This window comes from Manis javanica, chromosome 4 (assembly GCF_040802235.1).
Source record: "Manis javanica isolate MJ-LG chromosome 4, MJ_LKY, whole genome shotgun sequence".
Classification (NCBI taxonomy): domain Eukaryota; kingdom Metazoa; phylum Chordata; class Mammalia; order Pholidota; family Manidae; genus Manis; species Manis javanica.
In genome coordinates this window covers 156,652,703-156,679,921 of record NC_133159.1, presented here as the reverse complement: position 1 = coordinate 156,679,921, position 27,219 = coordinate 156,652,703, and the positions used below count along the sequence as shown (strand labels likewise).

The 27,219-nt window shown below is 36.5% G+C and overlaps 1 protein-coding gene across 7 annotated transcripts in view; it reads right to left on the bottom strand.

Annotated features, from left to right (window-relative positions):
* The window catches only part of SPOP (speckle type BTB/POZ protein), a 61,688-nt gene extending 35,297 nt beyond the window's left edge, over positions 1-26,391 (bottom strand). For 2 of the 7 annotated variants that reach the window (XM_036999079.2, XM_073235473.1), the window contains exons 1-2: positions 26,165-26,391; positions 19,356-19,494 (exon numbers count right to left, since the gene is read on the bottom strand). The gene's annotated coding sequence lies outside the window, so the exon portion shown is untranslated. Of the gene's footprint in view, positions 1-19,355; positions 19,495-21,881; positions 21,996-26,164 lie in introns of all 7 variants that reach the window. The other 5 variants (XM_036999082.2, XM_073235474.1, XM_017650437.3 and 2 more) reach the window with 3 other exon arrangements.
* Between the last annotated feature and the right edge of the window lie 828 nt (positions 26,392-27,219).

The window sequence follows — 27,219 nt, the reverse complement described above, 5'->3', positions numbered from 1 at the left end:
GAAAAAAAATTATAAAGGAAAACCTCTGGCCATTGAGACATATGGTCCCTGAACAAAATTTATCTGTAATAATTCTAAAGTGAAGGCTTATCTTTTTTAAACATTTAATTTGGCTAAGAATGCTCCAAGAAACTCTTTCATAAATATCATCTATGTATAGATAATGCTACACTTATGAAGTAGTAAGAACTGCATGAACTGGGTTGGAGACCACAAAATAGTCCTATATTTAGGGGGTAGGAAGTAATAATCTAGGCATTAAAAAGTAGTAAGAGAAAACTAGGAAGGGAGAAAGGGAAAAAAGTGAGTAATTACTGATGTTTATAAAAAAAAGCTATTGGATATGAGACAACAAACACACAAAATATTAAAATGCAAAGGTTACCAAATCTATCAGATTCCAAAAGAAATCCACAGGAAAAGAAAACCTTCAGAGCCTCTGGTCCCAGTAAAAGAAGAGTGGCTTTCCAAGTAATGGAAAGTTTTCCTCATCTGTCCCTCTCCCTCAAATGATGACTGTGAATAACCAAAGGGGTAGACCAAGTGGGAAATCTCAAGTAATAAGCCATTTAGGACAAGATGAGACCCCCGAAGCAACAACAATAAAAATAAAAATAAAAAAGGAGGAGGAGGAAACCATAAGAGACATACAGGAGGCTGCTGTTCACTGGCGTTTTGTCTGAAATGGCAAAAAAATTGAAACAATTTAGATAAGCATCAAAGGGGTTCAGGAAAACTGAAATATTCATACAGTGAAATAATAATGAACAGCTAAAATGAGGGACATAGATCTGTATGTATCCAAATGGATAGATCTTGAAAAACAAGAATGAAAAAAAATGACTGCCACATAATTTTATTCATATATACATGCACACACACACACACACACACACACACACACACACACACACACACTGCAGTGGAAAGATGTACACTAAACTCATGATATTAGGTTGTCTCTGGGAAGCAAGGGTGGGAAAAAGAATGGGGAAAGTAATAAAGAGGACTTCAGCTTAAGGTGTTTTTCATAACCTCTCTAGTTATTGTTTGGTTTTTTTTAACTTTTCAAAAATAACACATTCAGAGGGAAAAGTAAATTAGAAAAGCATTTTAAAAATCGACATCAGAGCAGTATTTTAAATAGACCATTACGTAGTCTGAATCAAACCAAAAACAGCCAATGAGTTCGGTCCAGATCCCTCAATGATGAAAAATCTAGCTCTTGTTGGTAAAATATTTTTCCAGGTGATGGTAGTAACGTAGCACTGGGGTGACTTAAGCAGAGGAAGTAAAGAGACTGACTTCATGTACTTCAGTGAGAAAGCACATTTTAGTAATCCAGCACCTCTCCAGAGAGACTGTAAATCCTTACAGGGAATCAAGTTTTCACAGAGCTCCTTCTCTTTCTCTCCACCATTCTGCCTTTTAACCTCCTCAAGATTTGTCTTCAGTTGTTCCCTAATTTTACTCGTTCCACTAAAGAGCAATCCTTCCTTCTTTAATCATCACCAACTTTGGTACCTGAACTCAAAGACAGATTTTTTTCAAAGAAAACTTGAGACCTTTTTGAAATGTAGGCTTTTCTTCCTCTTTCAATTATGTTTTTTCCTCCCTATTCCTTTGCTGTTTCCATTCCCAATCGGTTTTTTTCTTCCATTTTCTTGCTGAGCAAAAGCTACTTTCAACTGCTAGCAAGCCTCTGATATGTTTCTAACTTTTCACTTAAGGAAAAGATACTCCAAGGTAAATAAAACAAAATCCCACTCCACAGCCCAAAGGTCAAATAAGGGGGGAAAAATTTTAAGTCAAAATTATTAACCATATTTTGCTGCCTTATATTTTGGCATTATGGCTACGAATAAAGTTCTAACTACCAAATAAGACAGCAAAACCAAACCTGCTTGTACATTTTATCATCTTAATAGCATTTAAATTTATCTGGGGTCCCTCTCTTTCACAAGTCAGTTTGGTTAAGAATTACAAGGCCACTCGAATAGGTCTGTACAGTTGAATACTACAACCGGAAGGGAACCTTAACATCAAGATTCATAGCAGAGGTACAACCCAGGCACTCCCACCCCCACCCTCCTGGTCTTCAAAAGGACTCCATCGTATTAAATGCTGCAACTATATAACCAATCCTTTACAAACAGTATTGGGGGCTTCACAGTCTTCAGAGTACTTTAATATTCATGATCTTATTTGGGATTTTTAACAGCTCTGTAAGGAAACAGAAGCTCAGAGGTTAGGCTCTGTCATGGTCACATGGTTATTAAGGGGTTTGAGTTGAGAACTCAGGTCTTTCAACTCCTTATTGAATACTTCACAATTTCTGTGACTAACTGATTCTTATTCTTAGATCAGGGATGGTCTTTTACTTAACATGTAGGAATCAGAAAAATATCTAACAGAAAATACATTTACATACCCTAGTTTTCAATTCCTATTTCATTTTTCAAATGGCAACTCTTGAAATGTATGTTCTTATGTTCTAATGAATTTAGAAGCACCATTATTAATGGAGACCTGGACAAATCCTTGATAGACTCATATCTACTTTCAAGGCTGGGCCATAGGAACAAATCATATGTCCTAATACTTTAAGAATGACTTTCCATGCTTTTGCACCTAATCATTTTTCAAAATAAAATGTCTACTGTTCTAACATGCAAGAGTAATTTTCTAGTCTGAGTTTCTAAGAAACCAGTACTTTTCCCCCATAGATCCCTCTCTCTCCTTTGCCACAGGCTTATAAAATTAAAAAGCACAATTTCTATCATTTTGTAATTACAATTGAGATGTCACATGACTAAATGGCACCTTCTACTCAGTTGCTCAAGGCAAAAACCTTATCTTTTCATATGCCATTTATTAACAAGTCCTATCAGCTGTCCTGCTTCCTAATACATTCTACATTTGTCCATTTCTGTTTAATTTTATCCATATCTGTGCAGTTTTCTCTCATCTGAACCAGTGTTAACTGGTTTCCAATTGACCTCCCAGCTTCCTCTGTAGCACAATCTATTTCTACATAGCAGCCACAATGAACTTTTAAAAAGTAGCACAATCTATATCTACATAGCAGCCACAATGAACTTCTAAAAAGTAAATCAGATCATATCGCTCTTCTACTTACCACACTCAGATTAAAATTCAACCTTTTTATCTGATCCTACAGGGTCCTATAAGAGCTGGCCCACTATGCCAAATTCATCACCCATCACCAACTTTGCTTCAAACACACTGGCCTTTCTATAAGTAAGCCAGGCCTGTTTCCATAACAGGGCCTCTGCACTGTCTTCCCTCAGCCTAGAAGACCCTACTAGATATTCACATTGTTTGCTTCTTGTTATTCATGTCTTAGTTCAAAGTCATCTCTTTTTTAAAAAAGCCTTCTCTTACGACAATCAAAAGCAGCAGCCCCACCCCACCCCTTCTATGAATTTGTTTTATGTCAATTAACCCTATACACTGTCTACAATCTATAGCCTGATCATCTTCTAAGTGCATGTATAATACTGACATTCTGGTCCTGCAAAGCTGAAAACCAGAACCTAGACAGTAGATGCTCTGCTGAGATAATGCCCAGTTCAAGGTCAGCAGCAGCCTCCTGGTCTTTTTCTTCTTAGTGTCCAACAGAAACCCCCTTATATAGTTTTCTTTTCTCTTTTGGGTATAAAATTTTTTAACAAAGCCATCCTTAATCTTTGAAATTTTTCCTATTATATCCATTTAGGCTCTTTTTAAAAATTAAAGTATCAAGCTTCTAGGTTCCATATTTATTTATTTATATGCCTTAAAGAGCCACTAGTTTTTCTGACCACTAAGCCTTACTCTATAGTACATAAGCTATTTTCTGTCACTTAAAGAAAACAACTGATCATAATGAGACTGGACTGGGGAGCTGGGATCTGTTTTCTGAGATGGGAAACTGGCTTATAAATAGAAAAATAAAAGGTAGAGATAAGAGCACTTTTTGGAGATGAAGATGTAAATAATGCCAATAATTTTAACAAATGCCTTATATGGTGAGAGTAAAAATGGGGAATACTTGCTAATATAACTTAATTCTTCAGGCATAAAAGACTGAAGTGATCTGAGTAAAGTGCAGGGAGTTCTTTGTTATTAGCCTGAATACTCTGAGGGCAAGGGACTTGCACCCAGAGCATGCTGTATTGTGCTTGGTACATAGAAAGTACTTCATAAATGTCTGGTGAATAAAAGAATTAGTAAAACAATTCCAGAGATCTAAAACTTAATGAACATCCAATCAGATGATTTTGTTTTAAAGATTAAGAAACTGAACCCCAAAGCAGCTTAGTGACTTGCCCATGGTGATATGTTGCACACAGAAGGCCAGGAGCTACAGTGAGACCAGAACCCAGCTATTACACATAGCTCTCCATAGTTATGGTAGAAAAAGCAGATATGAGCTCAAGAATTTCAGTGTGGGTAAATGAAAGATAATGCAAGGATGAAAAACAAACTGTGAGTTCAATAATGATTTAGAATGCCAAGACCCTAACAAGGCACTGTAGTAACCCATTACATATAGTTCAAATGGACCAACCAAAGCCTCTCTCTCCATTATTGGAAAGGATGCTGGAAACAAACCAGGTAACACAAGCAACATTGACATCCCCCAACCTAGTTTTCCAATCTTACTACGACTGTTCAAATTAAGTCAACTGTCAGACTACCCAACTCCATTACTCCATCTACGTTCACAAAAGAATTAAACTGACTACATAAACCGGATTCCTTCCTAAGGATGTGGGGTTATAAAGATAAATTTGCAACTCCATTTGTTCTTAACCCTCTATAACTTTTTCTCCCCTTCAATTCAACTAAACCTTTACTAACTAAAACTGCACAGACATGATTTGACTCCAATCCTCAAGAGGTGAAAAGCCTCCTTCACTCTAGTTCCTGAAATATTTCCTTCAAAGCAAAGATTCATCTTATCAGCCCAAACAAATTATTATCAAATAGTGTCCATTCTGAGAGAGGCCTATGGATTATTTAAATTTTATGAGAGTAATTTTTCCCACCTATACAATAGATTCACAAGCAAAGACAGATTTTTATTCTAAGTTCAACAACTAATCTTAACATTAATAAATGTGTTTCTATTGCTTGATCCTTAAAGTCAATCCACCACAAAAATACTCACTGAATGCAATTTGGATGTCCTGCATGCTAACTACCAGCCTCACCACTACCAATTTCTTTGGTTGGCTTGAATAAAGACAAAATGTTTCTGGCCCAGAAGAGTCAGGAAAAGACTCAACTTACAGTTAAAACAATCAGTGTTCCTATTTTCAAGAATGGAGAGCTTCTCCTCAATACAAATTTTACTCCTTTAAACAATTTTCCTACAGTCTTTTACAGTACCCTTTGCCTTTAAATAGCAAACCATTTAGAAGTCACAAAAATTATTTCTCCATTTATTCACCACTGGACATTAAACAGAACAAAATCTCAGTAAAATCTATTTTAAATATCAAGAAAAGTCAGCTAGGTGTTCAAATCAAAAAGGCAAGCTTTAGACTCTAGACACAAATTTACACCACGTATTACATACAGAACTCAAATAAATTCAGTTTTAAGGGACTGGTTTTCCAAAGTTACAAAATGTGGGTAAAAGTTACCACTGCCACTTTACCTCGACTGCCAGAGATAGTTAATTTAATTGTCTTTACAAAGGTCAACATTTTATGGGTCTTCCAAAAATCAATTCTTCACAATGAGAAGTGGACATCAGTTAAATAAACTTTCAGGATAAGAACAGAACAAGTCACTACATTCAAAGTTTTTGCTGTCCTTGGGACCCAAATTCTAGTGCAGGTTTTACAGGTACTTTCCTTTATCTGAGTTTTTTCATCTTTAAATTAAGGGCAATTGTCCAAGAATCTCTAAGGTCCCTTCCAGAGCTAAAGTTCTATGCTTCTTTGGAAAAATTGTTAAAATTATATCTGCCTCTCTTCATAAATGCTTTTTGAAATCTAAAAGCAATACATATACAGCATAAATAACTCAAAAGTTATAGGAAGCTGTAACTGAAAAGTAAGTTTCCTTCCAGGTATCCAAATCTTTCCTCTAAAGCCTAGAGACAACCACTTTTCTTTTGTATCCTCAGAAACAAACAAAACACATAAAACCACAAAAAAGGCATGAACCAGCAAATATATACACACACATATATTTATATTCCCTGGAGGCATACATATACCTTATTCTTTCTAAAGACTGCAAAGAATTCCACTGTACCCTGATGTTTGATTTCCGAGTTTTTGTTACTGTAAACACTGTAGCAAACAGGTGTACCTGAACATAAGTGCAAACAAGTCCAAAGGCCCTGTGCATTATTTTGATATTGCCAAACTGTTCTACAAAATGTTGTACCAATATACTGTATACTCACAATGGAATATTATTCAGCCATAAAAAGAAAATAAATCCTGCCATTTGCAACAACATGGATGGATCTAAAGGGTATTATGCACAGTGAAATAAGCCAGGAGGAGAAAGAAAATAAACATATGATTTCACTTATTTGGAGAATACAAAAGCAAAGCAAAACAAGGAACAGAACAGCAGTAGACTCATAGACACTGAGAAGTGACTAGTGATTACCAAGAGGGAAGGATTGGGATGGGAAGGGGAAGGGTGATAAAGGGGCATAATAATTTGCAATCACAATATAGGCTGATTGTGGGGACTGTGAACCACTGTGATGTATGTGAAACCAACATAAGATTGTATAATAATGAAACTTTAAATAAAAAAATACTGTATACTCCTCCCTGCATGACTGCCAAATTCCCAGAACCTTTGAGCATTAACCTTCTTGACACAGTATTCATCCAGGATGCCCACAGAGACATACACCTTTAAGCAGAAAAGCCAGTGGACTTAGACCAAAGAATTAAAAAAAGGGCCAGAAATGTCTTTTATGAATTAAGTGGACAAACTCCAGCCAAAAAATATAGCAGACATGTGGTCCTTGTTTGTTTATAAGATTTAAGTGTTACTGTTTACTTGAGGTGTTAGTAAAAAAAGATACTGACAGAAAATAAATTTTCTGGGTGGAGAAGGAGCACAGGAGTAAGTGAGCAACTTGTATTACAAATTCTATGAATCCCAAGGAGACCTAATACTGTCTTAGATCAGGATGTGGATTTAATAACATCTATGGCTAAATTCCTCCACATATAATCTAGCCACTTTTACTCAGAGATGGTTGTCAGCATAGTGAAAATCTAATTTGGTTCCTTATTTTTGTCAGTGGCAAAGAACTGCTTTAATTCAGCTGTTCATCCCCAAGTTAAACTGGTCAGTATTACTGCAATATTCCAGAGGTGATAAAATTGTTAATAAAGCACATAGGAAGCAATTTGTGGTGTATTTTAAAAGTGTTTTTTAATTAAATAATTGGTACAATGTGTAGCATGTAATAGATACTCAATAAGTAATTTAATTGAGTTAATTCAAGTCTTCCACTTTGAAAATTATCATCTTAGTTTAACAGGAAGTGTCTGTGAAGGACATGTAAATATTAGGCAACTTTCAGTGTGTGTGTATGTGCGTGTATATGTATGGGAGAGGCAGATGAGTTTCTAAAAACAAAATAAATATACACAAACAGTCTCATTTTACTTTCCTATGATTCGCTGATTTGCTATTATATTTATTACATCTTCAGTTGTAGTATGCTATCACATTTTTTTTCAGTGGGGGAGGGGGAACTTTACCATTTCTTCTATTGTCAGGGAATCACTGAAAAAAAACCCAACACCACAATTTTAAGTATCAATCAGAAGCACTCGGAATCAAGGCCAAGATTACAAACATCTACACATAAAACTAACTGAGCACAGCAAGTCCTATTCTGAGGGCCAGCAGAATCTCTTTGAAAATGAGGGTAGTCTTCTCAATCCTTGCTCTGAATACACCACTAAATGTTCAGTGGGGCCAACTCCAGACACTGGACTTAATGCAGATAGATCCAGATATCCAACAAGACATCAACTGAGAAAAGGAGGGGAAGCTGAATCAAAGTCAAACAAGGGTTACTTGGCAAGGGTCTTACTTCATGATATTATCAAAAAATCAAGTGGGAGGTCCCCAAATTTTACCACTAATAAAGAAATCCTGACCTGAAGGCATATGATTTTGGTGGGCTCTTTTTGACTGACTGCCAAAGAAAAATTAAAGTATTTTAGGTACTGACAAATTCTACCTAATGGAATTCAATGTCCCATCTATCAGACTGAATTCCACAAATGAACAGATAAAAATTTTAGGTTAGGAGTTTTCAAATAAAAATTATAAACTGAAGAAAAACAGATACTCCTATCAATTAATAAAAAAGGCACAACTCAGGGTGAGAAGAAATAATTACATACTTCGATACAATCTTCTGTTTCCAAGACAGACAAGAATCTATTTCTTGGACTTGAGACTGGTAGTCAGTGGCAATAGTTCAAGGAGAAAAAAATAAATGACTACTTGAATCTAATCCAAAAATCAAATCCAAAGATATTCAATCTAACACTGAGCTTGCACATACTACCAAGAACAAACTAAAGCAGTATTTGGTTGGGTTGCTATGTTAAATGGCAAAATACTATAACATAAAACAAAATAATGGCTTATGATTGGCTGTAGAGAGTCTGGTAACCAAAGAGCATATTTATTGGTTACTGCCCACACTTGCCACCAAAGTTTATCCAATCTGAACATGTAATGCAAGTAACTTCCAGAGGTAAGTAGTTTTTTTTTTTCATTTTATGAGTTTTTAATGAGCAGTAGTCAAGGCACTATCTATTGGGGGAAGGGAGGTAGGTATCTTAATCTTCTATTGCTGCATAATAAATTATCAAAAACTGATGTCCAATGTCCTTGAGACTTCCACATAATTTATAGTTAACTCAATAACTTGTATATTCATGTCTAAAAACTCTTTCAAAACTGATGTTCATTTAGCTAACTCAAAATATCCTAAAGTTATAGTTGGTGACAAAAATGATACTGTTGTCCTATTTATTCTAGAATGAAATTATGACCTTCATTTCAATTCCTACCACACTTGAATGAGATGAAAACTTATTAAAAAATATTTTTTAAATTTATTTTTAAAATACTGTAGACATCTATAGTAAAATCATTCATGATTTATTGGGGAAGTAAAACGACTGGAATCAGTACAGTGCTCAGCGTACTATCCACATTGTAGACTCTCCAGATCCTTTCTTGCCTCTCTGTCTTCATGTAGTGACAATTAAGTAGGAGAAGAATGGATAAATTTAAATGTACCTGTTTTCTTATTTGTGAACTTAGTCAAAAAAGCAGTGAGAAACTTTAGAGGAATTTTTAAAATGAGGTCATGGTATTATAAAAAGTTCTAACCAAATCCTTTTAAAAGGGTACAAGAGAAGAATATCCATAGAACCTGGGAAAATTTCTGGATGCATTTTCTTTTCCTTTTTTATATGCAGCAAAATTTTCCTGACAAAATTCACATGTAACCACCATCATAATCAAAATATAAGATGTTTTTTGTGTGAAATTTAGGACAACGATTAATAAGAATTATCTAGAGCACTTACTTTAAAAGACAAAATTTCTACCAAATCAAAAGCAGACAAAACAGTACCTAAAAATGTAAACAAGGATTTTTAAAATACTGTAGACATCTATAGTAAAATCATTCACGATTTATTGGGGAAGTAAAACGATAGAATAATACTGGTCCCTCTCTACTTTTTGTCCCTGCCTTCTAGTCAATACAAATCACTACAGTGCCCCCATTTAATTGATTCCCATGACTTCAAAGGTTACCATGTACATGCCTGGCTATCTCTTCTGCACTGCAAACAACTTCCTGATCCTAGACATCACATGGCTATCTTCACTGGCATCTCAAACTCAGCAAATCTAAAATGGAAGCCCATTTTCCCCCAAAAACCTGTCTTCCAGTGATCCTGCTGTTCATCCAAGTGCTCCAACTAGAAACCTAGAAGTTAGCCTTAACTCTGACTGTCCCTCACTATCCCGACCTCTATTCCTTACCCCCCCAATTTTACTTCAGAAATACATCTCAAATCCATGTTTCTCTTGATCCCCACAATCAACCCACCTTAGTTAGTTCAGAACTTTAGTACACTGCAGTATTATCTTAATTAATGCAATACCAAAGTTTCATTCCCACAGAGAAAGCTGTTTTTTGCCACACTATCTTTGCATGTTTCCTCTACCCAGAATGCCTCCCCTTCATCTTTGTAAACATCTAATCTCTCCAAGTAGAATTAAATGCTTCCTCCTCATTCTCAATGTGTAGATCTCTTGCTGTTATAATTATTTGTCTTCCCCACTAGACTGAGAGTCCCAGGAGGGCACTTAACTGTGTTACATTCACCTTGGTAAGCCTTGTGTCTAGGCAGTGCCCAGCAAATAGTAGGTGCTTAATAAATGCTTGAAAAAAGGATGAATGAATAGATCACGATCCAGATAAAATGGCCTTAAAGATTTTTACTTCTCTTTGCTAAGATTCCATTGTTACCAAGTGATCTTTTACTTAGTACAACACAGTATTTGCTAGTTGTATGCTCTAAGGCAAGTTACTAAAAAATCCTCTGTGCCTCAGACCCCTTACCTCTAAAATACAGATAAGAATACCTCCTTTATAAGGTTATTGTGAAGCTTAAATGAGTTAAATATATGTAAAATGCTTAGAGTAGTGCCTGACACATGATAAGTACTCAGCAAATGTTAACTATTATTATCAGTTTTTTAACACCCTGACACAAGGAGGAGAACGGAAGACTCATGTATTCTCAGTCATGGAAAAGACTACCCCTCAATGTACATTAGAAAATGGTATTCTGATTTATCTGTCAGCATGCCGTGAGTGCATAGCCACTTTTCCCTGAGACTAATTAACTCTGTGAACACTGAGGAAACAGTTTATTTGAAAACAGGAATGAATCCTGAATCTTAAGAGCCCCATCAAACTAAAAACATCCTGAAAGACTTGTAAGAAGAGCTAGCTGGTCACTTCATGACACCTTACCTTGGTTCTCTCTTAAAGGTGACATTTTGGTCAAAAGTAGCACAGTTTAGTAAAAACAATGTAATGCTACAAGGGAGATAATGTATGCCACAAATCAGCTTTGAACATAGTTGTATACTTTGAAGAGAGAGTCACTGAGTTTAAAAAAATACAACTGACCCCAAACAACATGGGGGTTAAGGGCACTGACTCTCTGCAGAGTCAAAAATTTACCTTTAACTTTTGACTCCTAAAAACTTACAGGCTGAACAGCCTACAACTGACCAGAAGCCTTACAGACAACATAATCAGTTGATTAATATTTTTTGTATGTTATATGTATTGTATACTGTATTCTTACCTACAAGCAGCTAGAGAAAAAATGTTTTTCTAAATTGTCACAAATTTCCAAAACACTTTCCAATTATTTATTGAAATTAATCTGCATATAGTGGAACTGTGCTGTCCAAACCCATGTTATTTAAGGGTCAGCTGCACTAGTCAGCTCTCAATTAGCCACACTAAAGGAGGTGAAAGTAGTATAAATAATCCAAAAGATAATAAAAAAGAAATCCTTAAAATTTTTCTTTGGAATGCAATTTTTCCTATAGATTATATCCACAATCATATTTGGTCTGAAATGTATTTATACAGCCTGGCCATACATTAAAAACATCATGGGAAGGAACTCAAATTAAAAAAGACAGCCTGAGATAAATTCCTGTGGATAATTTTATGTGAGGACAATTTAAAACTACGTAGTAATTCTTCTTAACCTCACAGAATCCTCTTGAGGCTCAATCTTAGCCATAAAATTCTTTCAAATGAAAACTTCTAAATGTCATTTAGAAATAAAAGACGAGAACAACTGAATTTCCTAAAGTGAATCAATCTAGACCTGGGAAGCCATGGGAGAATCATCCAATCGAAGACTTTTGGTTCCACAGACGTGGGGGTACATTATTGTGCCTAAGGAGCCAGAAGAAGGTATCAGCCTAACTGGAGACCAATTTATTTCATAAGATCAAGGTATTTTTTAAAGGTTATGTAGCAATCTCAGTGCCAGAAAGTATTTCAGCAACCACCTTCTCTAAACCCTTCGATTTTACAGAAGAAACTGAGATATACACAAGTTGCAACATGTCTGTCAAACTACATAATAAAATCAATATTTAAGTCTTGGGAAGTTTATTTTAAAATTTTTATTTTATTGAGATATAATGGACATATAACAATGTATTAATTTTACGTGTACAACATAATGATTGTGAAATGATTATCATGATAAGTTTAGTTAACATCTATCACCACATGCAGTTACAAAAACATTTTTCTTATGATGAGAACTTTGAAGAAACAGGAAGTTCATTATTTAAATAATTCACTTACATAAACAACTTTCTCCTATATTTCCTGTAAAAGGAGGCTTTAATGTATTCAGTTTAAATTGGATCACATTTATATATTTGCTTTATCCTACAGTTTCATAGTGTACAAGTTCCTAAATACTAAAAATAACAGTCCTCTAGGATGTAACTCCCATACAAGCCTCTCCACTATACAATCACATGAGTTCTTTCCAATTAGTCCCAGGGCTCCAGCCTGTCAGCTCATACACACAACCACTTGCCTTCCTCAAATTTACTCATACCATTCTCAAAGCCAGGAATGCTCTCCCACCTCCTAGTTGACTATTACCCTTCCAGATCCAGGTCAAGTTCCACCTTGCCTTGAAGCATTTCCTAAATCACTCCAGTTCATTCTGAATTCCTATCATACTTATTGTCACTTTCTTGGCAGTTAACAAATGTTATTTAGAATCCCTTATCCAATAATTAACATAGAAGGCCCAGAATTGTAATTTTCCTATGTATATATGTCTGTCCCTATCCCTAAATTCTCTTTTGGTAGGTCCAGCGAGACCTAGGAAAAGGTACATAAAAAACAAAAACAACAACTTATCAGATGAGAAAAGAAAAAGAGCTGGTAGAAGAATAAAATTGATTTTATACATTAAAACATCCTTTAATGCTGTTTAAATATCTTTTCAACTATAAAAATATTTAAAGAATAATTAGAAAAACATGGAACATTGCAGACCCCTGAACACAGCAATTCCACTTCCACTTCAGGAATCCATCCTAAAGAATCAATCTGATCACAGTATATAAAGATATATATTGTGTCCATCATAGCACAATTTTAAGTTTTTTTTTTCTATTTTTCTACTTTCCATTATTTTATAATCAGAAGTAGAAAATTTTTTTTTATTCTGAAAAAAACATAGTAAAGATTTTGAAATGACACACAACTCTTAAGGATTTGTGTGTATAGTGCATTACTCACATATACACATTCCCACCACTTAAGAAGTAACATACTAGCTCATGAAGAGAAGTAGTCCCTGAAAATGTATCAAAGTTGACATGTAATTAACTTCCCTGTTTTCCTGTTGTTTTTCCAAGCCAGAAGTTTCTGAAATAATTTACCAATAACTATCACTGAAGGAAGTTTCTCACCTAGGCAGAAGATGTCACTATAAGAGTGACAGGATAGCAATGAGTCAAGTCATTATCGAGTCTAGTTATATTTCAAAGATCAACCATCACTACCACCACCACCCAAACACAGACCACCATGGTGGAGGGGAACTACCACTGATTTAGCCTCTCTGGTCAACAAATTTGAGTACTGGGGTACACGAAGACCAACACGGTGCTCTGCCTGTGTTAACAGGATTTCAACATCAAGGGCTGCCATACGCCATTCCGCTTCAGATGCTCATCCACACACATACCTTAGCAAGGACCTCTTGAAATGTTCTCTACTTCCAAGATACCAATTTCCGAGTTTTTCTCTCTGAAATCCTATTTCTTCTACCAAGTGGAAAGGAAGAGTCAAGATGAGAAAACTGCAAAAGGTGGGTATATTGGAAGAACAGAAAGCAAGCCAGTGCAGCTTCAACATGGTGAACAAAGAAGAACACTGTAAGAAATAGGCAGGAGTCGTATCAGAAGGCCTAGCAGGTCATGCTATAAGACTGGATGTAATCTTCATAAATTTTGCCACTCTCATGGGGAGTCAATTTCATATAAGTGAAAACTAGATCTATGTTTCAAACCTCACCTGCTCTTCCAAAACTCAAGTGCAATAAATTCCACTGCCTGCCCTCTAGGCAGCCTCTCCTAAACGTCAGGACATGCAAAGGAAGCCAAATGACATCTTTTTTCCTGAACCAGTTCCTCCTATTTTACATCTTCTAACAGACTGATCATTCATCAAGGCATGGTATTTCACAACTTTTATTCCTTGTCTGTTGCCTACCCCCACTACAAAAGGGCTCCAGAGGTACTCAAATCTCCAACCTACTCTTGCTTTGCTAGTTCCACTGCCACGACACTACACCAGTTCACACTAGCACCAATTCTTCTTCAGATAACTGGAATAGGCTAACCAGTTTCCACACCTCTAGTTCTTTCCCCATCAGATTTATCCTATATGGTGTCATTTAGGTACTTTTAAACCACCAATAAGCAGATGAAAGACAAATTTATTACCTCAAATTCTGACTTCAAGTTCTACTCATATATCTGTCTACTTAACATATTTATACTTAGCCTCATTCGCAACTCAGATTTAACATATCTAAATTTGAACTCCTAATTTCTGATCTTCCCTCTAAATCCCACACCTACTCTTTCCATTCCTCTGTATCTCCCACTCCCATCTCAGTAAATGGCACCCCTACCTATCCAATTGCTTGAGCCAGAAACTTGAAAGCCATTCTTGACACGTTCTTCTCCCTCAACTCCCACATTCAATCTATAATTAAATGGATTCCTTAACATACTTCTCAAACCCATCTACTTCTCTCCATCATCTCTGCCACCAAGTCCCACATGCAAAGATTCTTATTTATGAGGCACGGCCCAGGCATCAGGATTTTTAAAAGCTCCCCAGCTGATTCTAACATCCAGCTAATGTTGAGAACCACTGCTCTACAGGTTCTGGACTCCACTAACCTCTCTGACCACATTTCTACTACTTTATCCCTTGCTCACTTAGCTCCAGCCACAGTGGCATTCTTGCTTGCTCCTTAAACATACCAGGCACATACATTTTTCATGGCTATTGCCTTTGCTATTCCCTGTATCTGGAGTTCTGGTTTACTCCTTAACCTTCTACAGGTATTTACTAAAATATTACCTTTGTAGGGACTTAGTGAGATGTTCCCTGGTCAGTCTAAAACTGCAAGCTCCCCGGAACACTCCGTCTCTTTCTTTCTTTGGTTTTATTTTTCTCTTTGAGACTTACCACCTTTTAACATACCATATCTTTTATCTATCTTGTTTACGGCCTGAATAGGCATTTCATGAGAGCAGGGGTTTTTGTCTGTTTTGTTCCTTAACTATATCCCTCAGCACCTAAAGTGGCATCTGGCACAAGACAGGTACTCAATTATTATTTAACTCCTCATCAAGGCCTTCCCTGTATTCCACCAACTAAATGTAATTTTCCCATTAGTAATTTATTACTTTCCTTCATAACATTTTTAGTAATTTGTAATTTTATTTGTTGAAACTCCTTTCTAGACTATAAACTCCAAGAGAATAGGGATTTTTGTTTGGTTCTCCATTATATACACCATTCCTGATGCTTAAGTGGCAGAGGAACTATTTAAAAAATAGTCGATGAATGAATTAATAAATGAATGAGTTCAAATACATTTTCTGAAAGCACACTCTGATCATGTTATTTTTTCAATCAAAAACTTTCAAAGCCTCTCCACCACTTACCACATTAAAGCCAACTGCCTGGACCCATTTACTTTCCTGTCTTATCTCCACTATGCCCTGCGTCTCTGGCTTCAGCTGCACTACACAGTTATTTCCAGGACACACCCTGTACTAACAAGCACTGCATTTCCCCACCTCATCATTTTTGCTCCTTACAGTCCTTCTGTCTCAATTCCCTTCTCATCTCTGCCAGTTACAATTCTAGCCTTCAAATACCTACCCTTCAGAACCCAGCTCAAATGTAATCTTCACAAAGACAGTCCTGACTCCCACCCCAACTTCCCCAACTTCTCTTCCTCTTCTAAACACCAAAAATATATAATACTAGTTTAATTCCCCACTCATTTCAGAACATACCCCCACTACCTTCTAACAAAACCTATTGTTTATAGTTACTTAATAGATATTTGTTGAAGTGAACTCAGCAGCACTGCTCTCTTCTCTGCCAAAAATAAATAATTTAAGTTTGGCAGGGAGGGTTTCTCCTTAGCAAGACCCTTGAATGACCACAAGATATACAAAGCTAGAACGGCACATACCCAGCCTTAAAACTTCCTTTCTATGCCTTCTCTAAAAAGGCAAGATCTTTCCAAATGCAGTTTTTGGAACTCAGATTTTTTAATGTATTCAATTGCTTGAAAAAAATATTAAGTTTCATGTGCTACTATGATGACATAAATTCCATAAGCTATATTAAAATGGGTTACCCTAAGATTATCACATACTTAGAATTAAAAGAATATGTGGTTGAAAATCTGAATGCATTAACTCTGTTGCTTGAAAATGATCATTACAAAATTCACTTCTGTTCAACAAGAACTCTGAAATGTTTTATGATCCTACTCATTTCTACATCATGTTAAGTAACAGCACTAGCAATCCAGTAAAATTCTGTCATGAGACACTTATTATACCTCAAATAATAGTAATTTGTTTCCTTACTACACCTTCTCCTAAGGCTGTGGTTCCCAAAGTGTAGTCCACAAATTCCTGGAGGTCCTTCTCAAAGATTCCAGGAAATCAAAACCATTTTTATAATACTAAGAAACTGTTTGCCTTTTTCATGCTGTTATTTGCACTGGTGGTTAAAAAATAATGGGTAGAACTGCCAATGTCTTAGAGTAAATTAAGGTAATGGCATCAAACTGCACTAGTCATGTGTCTTTTACCACCATGTACTACTGATTTTTTAAGGTCAATTTTATTTAAGAATTTCTTGATAAAGCAATAGAAATTATTAATTTTATTAAATCTGACCCACTGAAGTATAGATCTCTTTAAATATTCTGTGTGATGAAATGACAAGTATGCAAAAAATCACTTCTTCAGAATACTCAAGTACAATGGTTGTCTCCAGGAAAAGTACCTGTGACTCTATTTGAGTTGTGAGCTGAACTGTCTTTTTCATGAATCACTACTTTTGACTGGAACAAAGACAAACTGTGGCTATTCTGACATGAACATTTACCATTTTCTTGAAAGTGAAGTGATCTGTCACTTCAAGGAAAACAACTGATAGTATTTGCTGCCATTGATAAAATCCAAGCTTTTAATCAAAATTAGAATTTTAGAAATCTGCTTGACCAATTCCCAATACTTATAGACTTTTCTGATGAGATTGGTGATATTAACTAAGTAGTTTTTTTTTATATTGCATGATGAAATGTGTCATTTGGATTATCTGCTTAATTCAATTAACCATTATTTCCCAACCAACCAGTGCATGATTTTATAAAACCACATATGGGCAAAAGATTCATTCAAAGGGCAAGACAGACCAATGGTTTTAATGGAACAGTAACATCACTATAATTTCAGATTCTACACTGCAACTTAACTTACAAGAAAGTACCAATTGTCAAGTTTGGTATAGTATCAGAGAATAATATACACAATGGTATGAAAATACTCCTCCTCTTTCCAACTACATATTATTTTGTAAGTAACATTTTCTTCATATACTTCAATCAAAACAATCTATCATATCAGATTGAATATAGAAGAAGACACGAGAATCTGTCTTCTATTAAGCTGGATATTTGAAAGATTTGCAAAAATGTAAAAAATGCTACTCTTAATTTTTTGAAATGTTATTTTTCATAAAAATATTTGTTTACATAAGATAGGGTTTTTTTAAGTAATATATATTTTTTAATGTTTTGTTTTAATTTCTAATTTGGGAAATATCAACAGACATAAATCATATAAACACAAGCTCTTTGGGATCCTCAATAATTTTAAGAATATAGAGAGTTCTGAGACCAAAAAGTTTGAGATTACTGCTGTAAGAGAATCTGCTCTGATTCCAACCACCCCCAATATTGCTGTGTGTACCAAATCTCCCCTCTCCCATTCTCAACCATACTTGAACCTGGGGCAGATATCTGGCCCAGGGGAAATCAAGCCTTAGACTGACCAAATCAGATAATGCTTAGGAATCTGAATTAAGCTTCATAGATAATGAAGTCTATTTATGGCAGAACAGTAGAGTCCATTAACTCTTATTGCTGAAGTCCTTGGAACTGTTTTGGTTCCAGCACTTTCTGAGGACTGGTGTTTCAGCTTTTCCTTGGATTCTGCAACAGTAATTTCCTTTGGATAAATCTTTTATATGGGCTATTTTAAACAGGTTTCTTTTCCTTAAGATCAAGAAGTCTGAATACAATAGAACTTCAATGCTGCTATCAAAAGTGTTTTATTTGGTGTCCTTATCCAAGACACCAAATTACAACAAAGTTCCTCTCAAAGATCACGTCCCTATATAAGAATTAAAGTTACTCTAACAAAATTAAAAATTGAATGAAAATTATAGGCTCATTCAGAACAAGAGACAAACTTAATCAGCTGCTAGATAAGGGGTGCTTGATTTTTTTTTCTTTTTTAAAGGTCATTATATATCATGTCAATATACTTTAGACAGCAGATGGCCTCATTAAAATATACCAATCTGACAGAGTTTTTCAGGGAAGCTAATGAACAGAAAAAAAACAAAGCAGTGAGACTTGCCCTTCCAAATATGAACAATTATTATAAAGCTATGATGATTAAGGCAGAATAATATCAGCACAAGATATGCAAACAGACTAGGGCACAACAGAGAATACAAACCCTCACATATTTGGAAACATGTAAGTGGCATTATAAAGTAGTAATGATCAGACACAACTATTCAAAAAATGATGGTGGAGTACCAGGTCATTCTTATGGGAAGAAAATTAAATCCCTATTTCAGGGTTATTCTTATGGAAAATGTTAGATTCCCTACTTCACACCAAACATTAAAATAAATTCTAAGTGGGTTAGAAATCTAAATGTGAAAAGCAAAACTTCAAAAGTTTTAGAAGAAAATAATAGGATATAACTATTACCTCAGGATAAGGAAATTTTCCTTCCTTAAGACAAAAAACCGATACTATAAAGTAAAAACATAATAAATCTGACTGTTAAAGTTTAAAACAGTTTCAATAAAAGGTAAAATAAAGTAAAAAAAAATTAAAACACACCTGTTAGGATGGTTACTCTCAAATAAAAACAGAAAATAGCACATGTTGGCAAGGATGTACAGAAATTGGAACCCCTGTGCACTGCTGGTAGGAATGTAAAATGGTGCAGCCACCACAGTAAACAGCAGCATGGCAGGTCCTTAAAAAAATTAAAAATAGAATTACAATATGATTCAGCAATTTCACTTTTGGGTATATACCCAAAATAATTGAAAGCAGGGTCTTAAAGGGATATTTGTACAACCATATTCATAGGAGCATTATTCACAATAACCAAAAGATGAAAGCAACCCAAGTGTCTATCAACAGATGAATGGATAAATAAAATGTAGTATATACGAACAATGGAATGTTATTCAGCCTTTAAAAAGAGGGAAATTCTGACAGATGCTACAACATGGATGAACCTCGAGGACATTTAGCTCCATGAAATAAGCCAGATACAAAAGGACAAATATTTTATGGTTCCACTCATATGAAGTATCAAAATACTCAAAATAACAGAAATAGAAAAGTAGTACCTGTCTCTAAATACCAAGAAAAGGATTATGTAAGTTTCAAATTAAGTGAATGATTATGTATACTTTTTTTTCTCTAACAAATAAATAGATAGGAGGAATCAGAAGCTTGCAGAGAACTGCCGCAAGCCATTCTTTGATGCAGCTGATGCCATGGCAGGAAGATTTATGCCAACAGCTTCTTGGAAAGAAACGGTCAAGAATAAAGGTCTTCGTGGTCAAATAAGGGTTACTGACTGAACGGTTAATTCTCACTCTGAAACTTGAATCCAGCTCTCCCAAAACAGCACGACCAGCTTTGCCACATGGAGAGGCTCAGCAACTCTTGCCAATTCTATTAAGACATGACCGCAGTTGTAAGAATGAAGGCCCAAGCATTTCCTAAAGAGGCTATACTTTAGAATCTCTTTCCCTATAGTTGGAGCTTGTCAAAAACAGAAGTTAAAGAGGCTACTGGATCTTAGTAGCAAATGTGCCAGCACAGCCTTTCAGAATGATTCACTGCGCCTGAAAACAATCACAAGAAACAGGTGGGCTTCCCTGATACACAACCAGGATTAATATGGAGTTGGAATTGTTAGAAAACCAGGTCGAGTATAACCTTATAAAATCTGGAAGTAAATATAACAACATGCTAAAAAAGAAAAATGTATTTCAGACAAATAACAGAACACTGTTACTGTCAGGCTCTGAATAACCTGAAATCAGTAAGATTATTCAAAATACCACTTCATGGTAAGAGTCCAACAAAATATTTTCTGCTAAGGCAGGAATTAGTCCAGCCCCTAAAACCAGCTTGAGAATGCAGTGCCACTGTATCTTTTGTTACATTAACCTTCCTGTGGGTGACGGATTTTCAAAAAACACTGTGGTTGCACCAACATTTCTCCTAAGTCTCTGTAGCGAAATCCACGGGATTCAACACTCTTTCAGACCGAGTTAAGACCGCTAGACATCAGAGTTCATGGACTATCTGAAATGTTTTTCTAATTAAGAACAACTGGTCTCACTCCTTTCTTATGATGAAAATCTAGTGATAATGAAAAAAGCATGTTATTACAGCATAATCTTATGTAACTCTCCAACTATGTGGAGGAACGCATGTAAATGAGGAAAGGGGAGGAAAGATAAACACATACTTGTGCATACATACACAAAGATGTTTTTATATAACAATCAAAACACCGTATCACCAACAAAGCTTATAAACACATTTTCAGTCTCTAAATTTCGTTTTGTGTACCTTTCATCTCAGAAAAAGATCAAGGTTGTTCATGAGAGACGAAACTCTCCAGTCTCTCTACAGCTACCCTTATATTAAGGTGGGGGCAGGGGAACAGATGGACACAAAATGCCCTCTTCAGCGGTACTACCTGTCTTTCACAAAGCATATCTAAGACAAGGAATCTGGGAGGTCTAAGGTCCAAAATCCAGCAGTATCAGTGGTACAGAAGTAAACCCACACTAAGTATGTTGTATTAAAATAAAGGCATCTTTAGTTTTTAGAATTTGGTTCCAGAAGCTCCACAGGGAGAGACGAACAACATAATTTATTAAAAGGGAAGAAAATGCTACATATAGATATATAAACATACAGAGGTGAGCGTTCCACATCTAGGGTAGGAAAAATACAAAGTGAGCCAGGAACTTCTTGTACCAGAAGGCGAGAATGCACACATACATCAAGCTTATAGAGCTCTCACAGGCCAAATACAGGGCCTTTTGAGCATCTAAAAAAGAGTCTATAATTGCTGGTAAAGCACAGAAAAAAATCCATGACTTTATAATGATACCAAAACAAAGAAAGCAAGAAAAAGAAACAATTCACTTGCCACCATTAGAGATGATTATTATACTATCTCCTTATTCAGGAAATTGTCGAAGGGAAAATTAACAATTTACATGAACCTTTTGGTAGAAATTATAATTATTCCTAACTGATGAGGAAACCTTTACAGAAGATTGAAAGCTAATCATTGTAAAGGGAATAGCAGAATTAGAAAACTACCATTTTGCAACAACCGAAGAAATAGCTGATTTAGACAAGGATCATCGTCATTAGGTGAAAGACTGCGAAGTGTAACAGTATTGGTGCCAGAGTCATCCCTCTACAGATTACCTGCTAACAACAAAAAGGGGGAGGAAAGTCAGTACAATGGAGAGATCTGGTATTTATCATCTAAAACAAATGGCAAAACTCAGCATCATTAATAGCAGGATATAATGACATTATATTTCTCTTATTGTGACACAATATGAAGTACAGAGCAACATCTATGAAGAATTTTTACCAAGAATGTTTAACTTGAATCTAATCAAACATTTAGACTTTACCGCTAGTTTATAGGAAATACAGGGATAAAGGAACAAATTAAATGAAACTGGGAGAAAACAATCAGAAAGTTCCTGAAGTGATAATATTTTACAAGACAGCCTGGTCTCTTCAAAAAGGCCTTATCTGTGTGGCTTCTAAATAAACTGTTCTAAATTTAAAAAGAGACTAAAGAACATGTATGGAGAAAAAAATACCAATAGCTAAAAAGTGTCATCTTTAAGACAGCTGAAAAAATCTGAACCTGAATTGGATATTCGATTTAATTGCTTTGTACTGTAAAAGCAATTAAGTAAAACAATATATTTTAAGAAAATGCAGTTAAAATATTTAAAGTATTGAAGTATACTCTAATAAAGGTGTCATAATATCTGAAATATAAAACTGTATATTATGTAAACACACATGCATATATATATATATATATATATATGTAAAGCAAATAGAGCAAAGTGTGAACAATTGCTGAACCTAGGGGATAATTGGTATAAAAGTGATAATTAGACTAGTCTTTCGATTTTTCTGTATGTTTAAAATGTTTCACTTAAACAGTTGTAAAAAAAAGGTGGGGCGGGGGCTCAAAATGTACTTCCTCCAGGAAGGTCTCCCAAATGAACTCTCCCCTAAGCCTTAATCACTTCTTTGCTAATCACTCCTTTACTCTGCACAGAATACAGTGTGCTACTGTTCCCATTCTCTTTTCTTACTGTTCTCTTATTATTTCACATATTCAGTAATTTGCTTCTCCAGCAATATTATATAAGCTTCTTCAGACACAGACATTTTAAATTCTATTTCCTCACAATTCATAGTGAAATATTCTGCATTCATCAGACTTTTAAAAAATACTAGTACCAATATTCTGTGTAGGCACTCAGTAAAGCACCTTTAACTAAATGGGTTAGCTTTTCAATTCCTCAAGAGAATGGCAATTTGCTTGTATAAACAATTTTGAGTTACAGATATCAAAAGATCATAAAACATCACATGTGAGCTTAAAGAATTTCATGTAGAGAAACTAGCATCTAAGAGTCAAAGAAATCAGAATAGTTTTACATGTCTTCTTAGCATTGTCATGGATATGTTGTGTTACCCTAGCATATGACTTTATTCTCCTGACATTATTCTTCAGTTAAACAGTATCTTCCACCACTACTCCATCTGCAAAAGAGCGACTATTTACCCACAACTCCTGGGTGTAATGAAGTTTAACAAGGCACACAGTGAACTTTATAAAATTTTAGATAAAAGAATGCCCAAAGATTTTTTTTTAATTTTGATACTACAGTGCTGGTGAGGAGACAGCAGACTCATACACTGCTGGCAGGAATATACATTCATACAACCTCAACAGAAAGCAATTTAGCACTAACATTAAAAATACATATACCTCTGACCCAGCACTTCCACTAGGAATTTATCCAACAGACACCGGTGTACATAAAAAGTACACACAGGAATTAATTGTGGCACTGGAAACCACCTAAGTACCTAATAATTAGAGCTGGATAAGTAATGGTACCATCTATACAATGGAGTACCTGCCATCTGTCAAAAACAGAGGCACCCTCTGTACTGTGTGGAGTGATGGCCAAGATATATTAAGTGAAAAAGCAAAGTGCAGAATAATGGGTATAATATCTTACTATTCATGTAGAACAACAAATAAAAACAAATATGCCATAGAATATATAATTGTATATGCTTGTAGAAGCAGTGACTATCTCTGGAAAGGTAAACAAGATATAAGTAAAAATTTCCTTTGGGGAGGGTAACTAGACAGATGAAAGGACAGTAGAAGAAATTTTTCACTATCTCTGTGTACCTTTTGGATTTTGTTTCATATGTATGGGTTACCAACTTTAAAGAGTTATTTTAAAAATATGTCTCTGCACTAATAGGAATTACTTAATGGTATTCATCTTAATCCTAAAAGCATTTCATGCCTTTGTGCCATAAACATTTTAAATTCAAACAGATGAAATGTTTCCAGATAAAAACAAAGCACCCAGGATGATAGAAGCCTACTATGAGAATGACCATTTATTACCTCAATAGTTTTACTTCAAGATTTTACTAGAACCTGATGGAAGTCTGGACATAGGCAACATGAAACATCTCCAAGTATCAAACTGATCACTGTGAAGAGCTCTAAAAGGAGATGTCGCCGAAGTACCAAATGGACACCAACCACCCCCACCCTAAGAGTTGGGTTGTCACAGTAACTTATACTCCTCAGTCTTCACGCCAAGGGAAAAAAAGATGAGTCTTCAGCTCTTTCTCAAGACATACGATGACATGCGGCCCCCAAATTCCTGTGCTTCCTGTGTGTCATCTCTTAGCTCCAACTTAACCATGACAACAGAATACAGCACAAAAGATAGCTGAACCATGCAAAGGCCAGATTAAATGAAGAAGTGAAAAATATATATACACACTTTAAAGCCCAGAACATAAGGTCCTAGAGTTAAGAATGGCAGCCAACAACTTGAGAGAAAAATTCCAAAGAAAGAACACAAAGGAAAGAAAACAAAAAATAAGGCTTACTAATACATCCTACTCCCAGTTTTCCACAAAGAAGACAGGATTGGCAAAGATAACTGAAAAACACGGAAAATGCCCACCCCACACCATCAGTAATTCGGCTACTCATTTCTATTCTGCAAACCTTCTGTCTGTAAGGATTTATCATTTCCCCGCTCTGTTCTGATGGCAGAGGTGAGAAGCAGCAAAGTATCCGAAAGAGTGGCAACACAGGAGCAGTAAAGGACCATGAATAATCTGCAACTGAAAACCCAGGTCCTAGATCACTGAAATATGACTGTACTTTAAAGTTCCTTATTTTAAACTGTTCTTTATTTGAAAATGTGAAAGAAACTCTCATTACTTAAAGTTAAAACTTCTATTGGGTAAGTTACTGACCACTACGAGTTTCAGACTGCTTGTGTTTTCATGTGATGGTCACAGAGCATCAATACTGCACAGCTGAAACGCAAGGGCTAAGGAAGATCTTTTACAAAAAGGAGGCAAATAGGCCATACAAAAGTAGGAGGGTTGGAAATTAGATAATCCTGTCTTAATTTAGTTTCTACTCTAAAGCCTTATACTGTGTGCTCTTTATCTCTACCTTATCGAATCCTGAGGATAATTAAGAATTACTAAGAGGAAAACCCCCTTACTTTCTTTTTAATGACCTTTAATCTTCCTTAGAAAGGCTATCAAAATCCCCTGACAAAGTAACTGAATGGTTTGGGACACCTACCCACAAAATTTAGGGGAAGTTTGTATCAGAGGTACAGCATGGAGATTGGAGGGAAGAAAAGTAATGCTAGAACCAGAAGTTGCAATGACAGTTTCAAAAGAAGGGTCAGAGTGGGGCACATTGGCTCTCGGAGGCATTTGTATCCTAGGAGTCTCTAGGGCAACACCAGATGCGAACATTGCTTTGTCCATAAGCCCCTCAAATAATTTAAATTCTCGCTTTTGGATGGGAGCAACAGGCCCTCCATCTGCCAGCAAGTCTAACACACCACCTGGGAAGGCGGGCGCATGGTCAAGTGGCTCTTTATCCCGCAGGTCCCTGCAACACAATGATGCGCATGCGCCCCGAAGACAGCGAACAAGCACCCCTAGCTCGTCCAAACTCGCGCATGCGCAGTCACCCATCTCGCCGCAGGCGACAGCTCACTATTTGGCAAGGGGGATGGGGCTGGGAAAATGACGGGGGGGCCTGAAGGCAGGGGGCGCGTTTGTGTCTTCTGAATGCTTGGGATTGAGGGAAGAAACGGTTAATTAGTCTTTGGCTTTCATAGGCCACGTAACACGGGATGTGGGATATGGGGCAAAGAAGAGTGTATGTGTGGCGGTGTATGTGGGGGGGGTCAATCACCTCTTGAGAGAGGCGTCCCCCACACTCCGACAGGACAACCCTCTCCCTCGACTCTCCTCCCCCCACTCACCTGAGAGCGGCGGCGACAGCTGCTGGTTCCCGTACCCCTGCGCTCGCTTCATAGTGTCCGCAACATCCGGGACCTGCGGGACCGCCGATACACAAATACACACACACTCGGAGCGCGCACACTCACACACACACACACACCGACACACACCGGCAGGGGCGTCACAGCGTCAGCACGTAGACGCAGCGAGCGCGTACCCGACGAGCCCCACCCCTCGCGGCCTCCGTCCCCACTATCCCCCTTCCTCCTCTCCCTGTAATCTCCTGCCCTTCCTCCTCCTTCCTCAAGACTCCGCCCACCTCCCCTACCGCGCATGCGTCCAGGGGTCTCGCCTTGGCCCGGAAATTTGGGGGGAAGGAGGGGCCTGAGGAGAAAGAGGCGGGAACTCGGAGGGGGTCGCGTGCAGGGAGCAGCAGGCTGCGTGGAGGTGCGAGGACCACATAGAGGCACAGAAAGTTGGTTGGGGCAAGTGTGCAGCGTAACAGTTAAAGTATTTACTTTTTTTGTGCAAGCAGTTTATGGGTTGCCAACGACTTACTTGCATTACCTTATTTTTATTTTTTAGACTTTAGGATAATGCTAGAGACTCATTTAAGTAACTTTAAAAATTTAGCACTTGGAAACAAAGCAAGGACCATTCTTTTGGGGGAAGGTGGACATATAGTTGACTTAACTGAAAGGAAGCAGATTCAATGACGATTTGTTCTTGGACACCTGGGTCCCCAGTTGGCCTCAAGGGCCATCAGTGGTTCCTGAGTTGAGTAAAAGAAAAGTCTCAGCATCTTGGCCCTGGGGGAAAAAAGTCATCTTTACTGTAGAATAATGTCAGTGAGAGGTATTCATTATTGCTACAATTCTTTCCTTTAGCTTAATCTTACAATCAAGCCAAATAATCTGGAGCAGACATTGTCTCTTTCCTATACTAAGATAATAACATTACACACGTACACAAATGCCCGAGGTATTGGACCTAAAAGAGCAACTATATGAACCTGTGGGCTGTGGGGGTGACAACGTGTGGGCCCTGCTTGGGAACAGCTTCCCAAGGCCCTGCT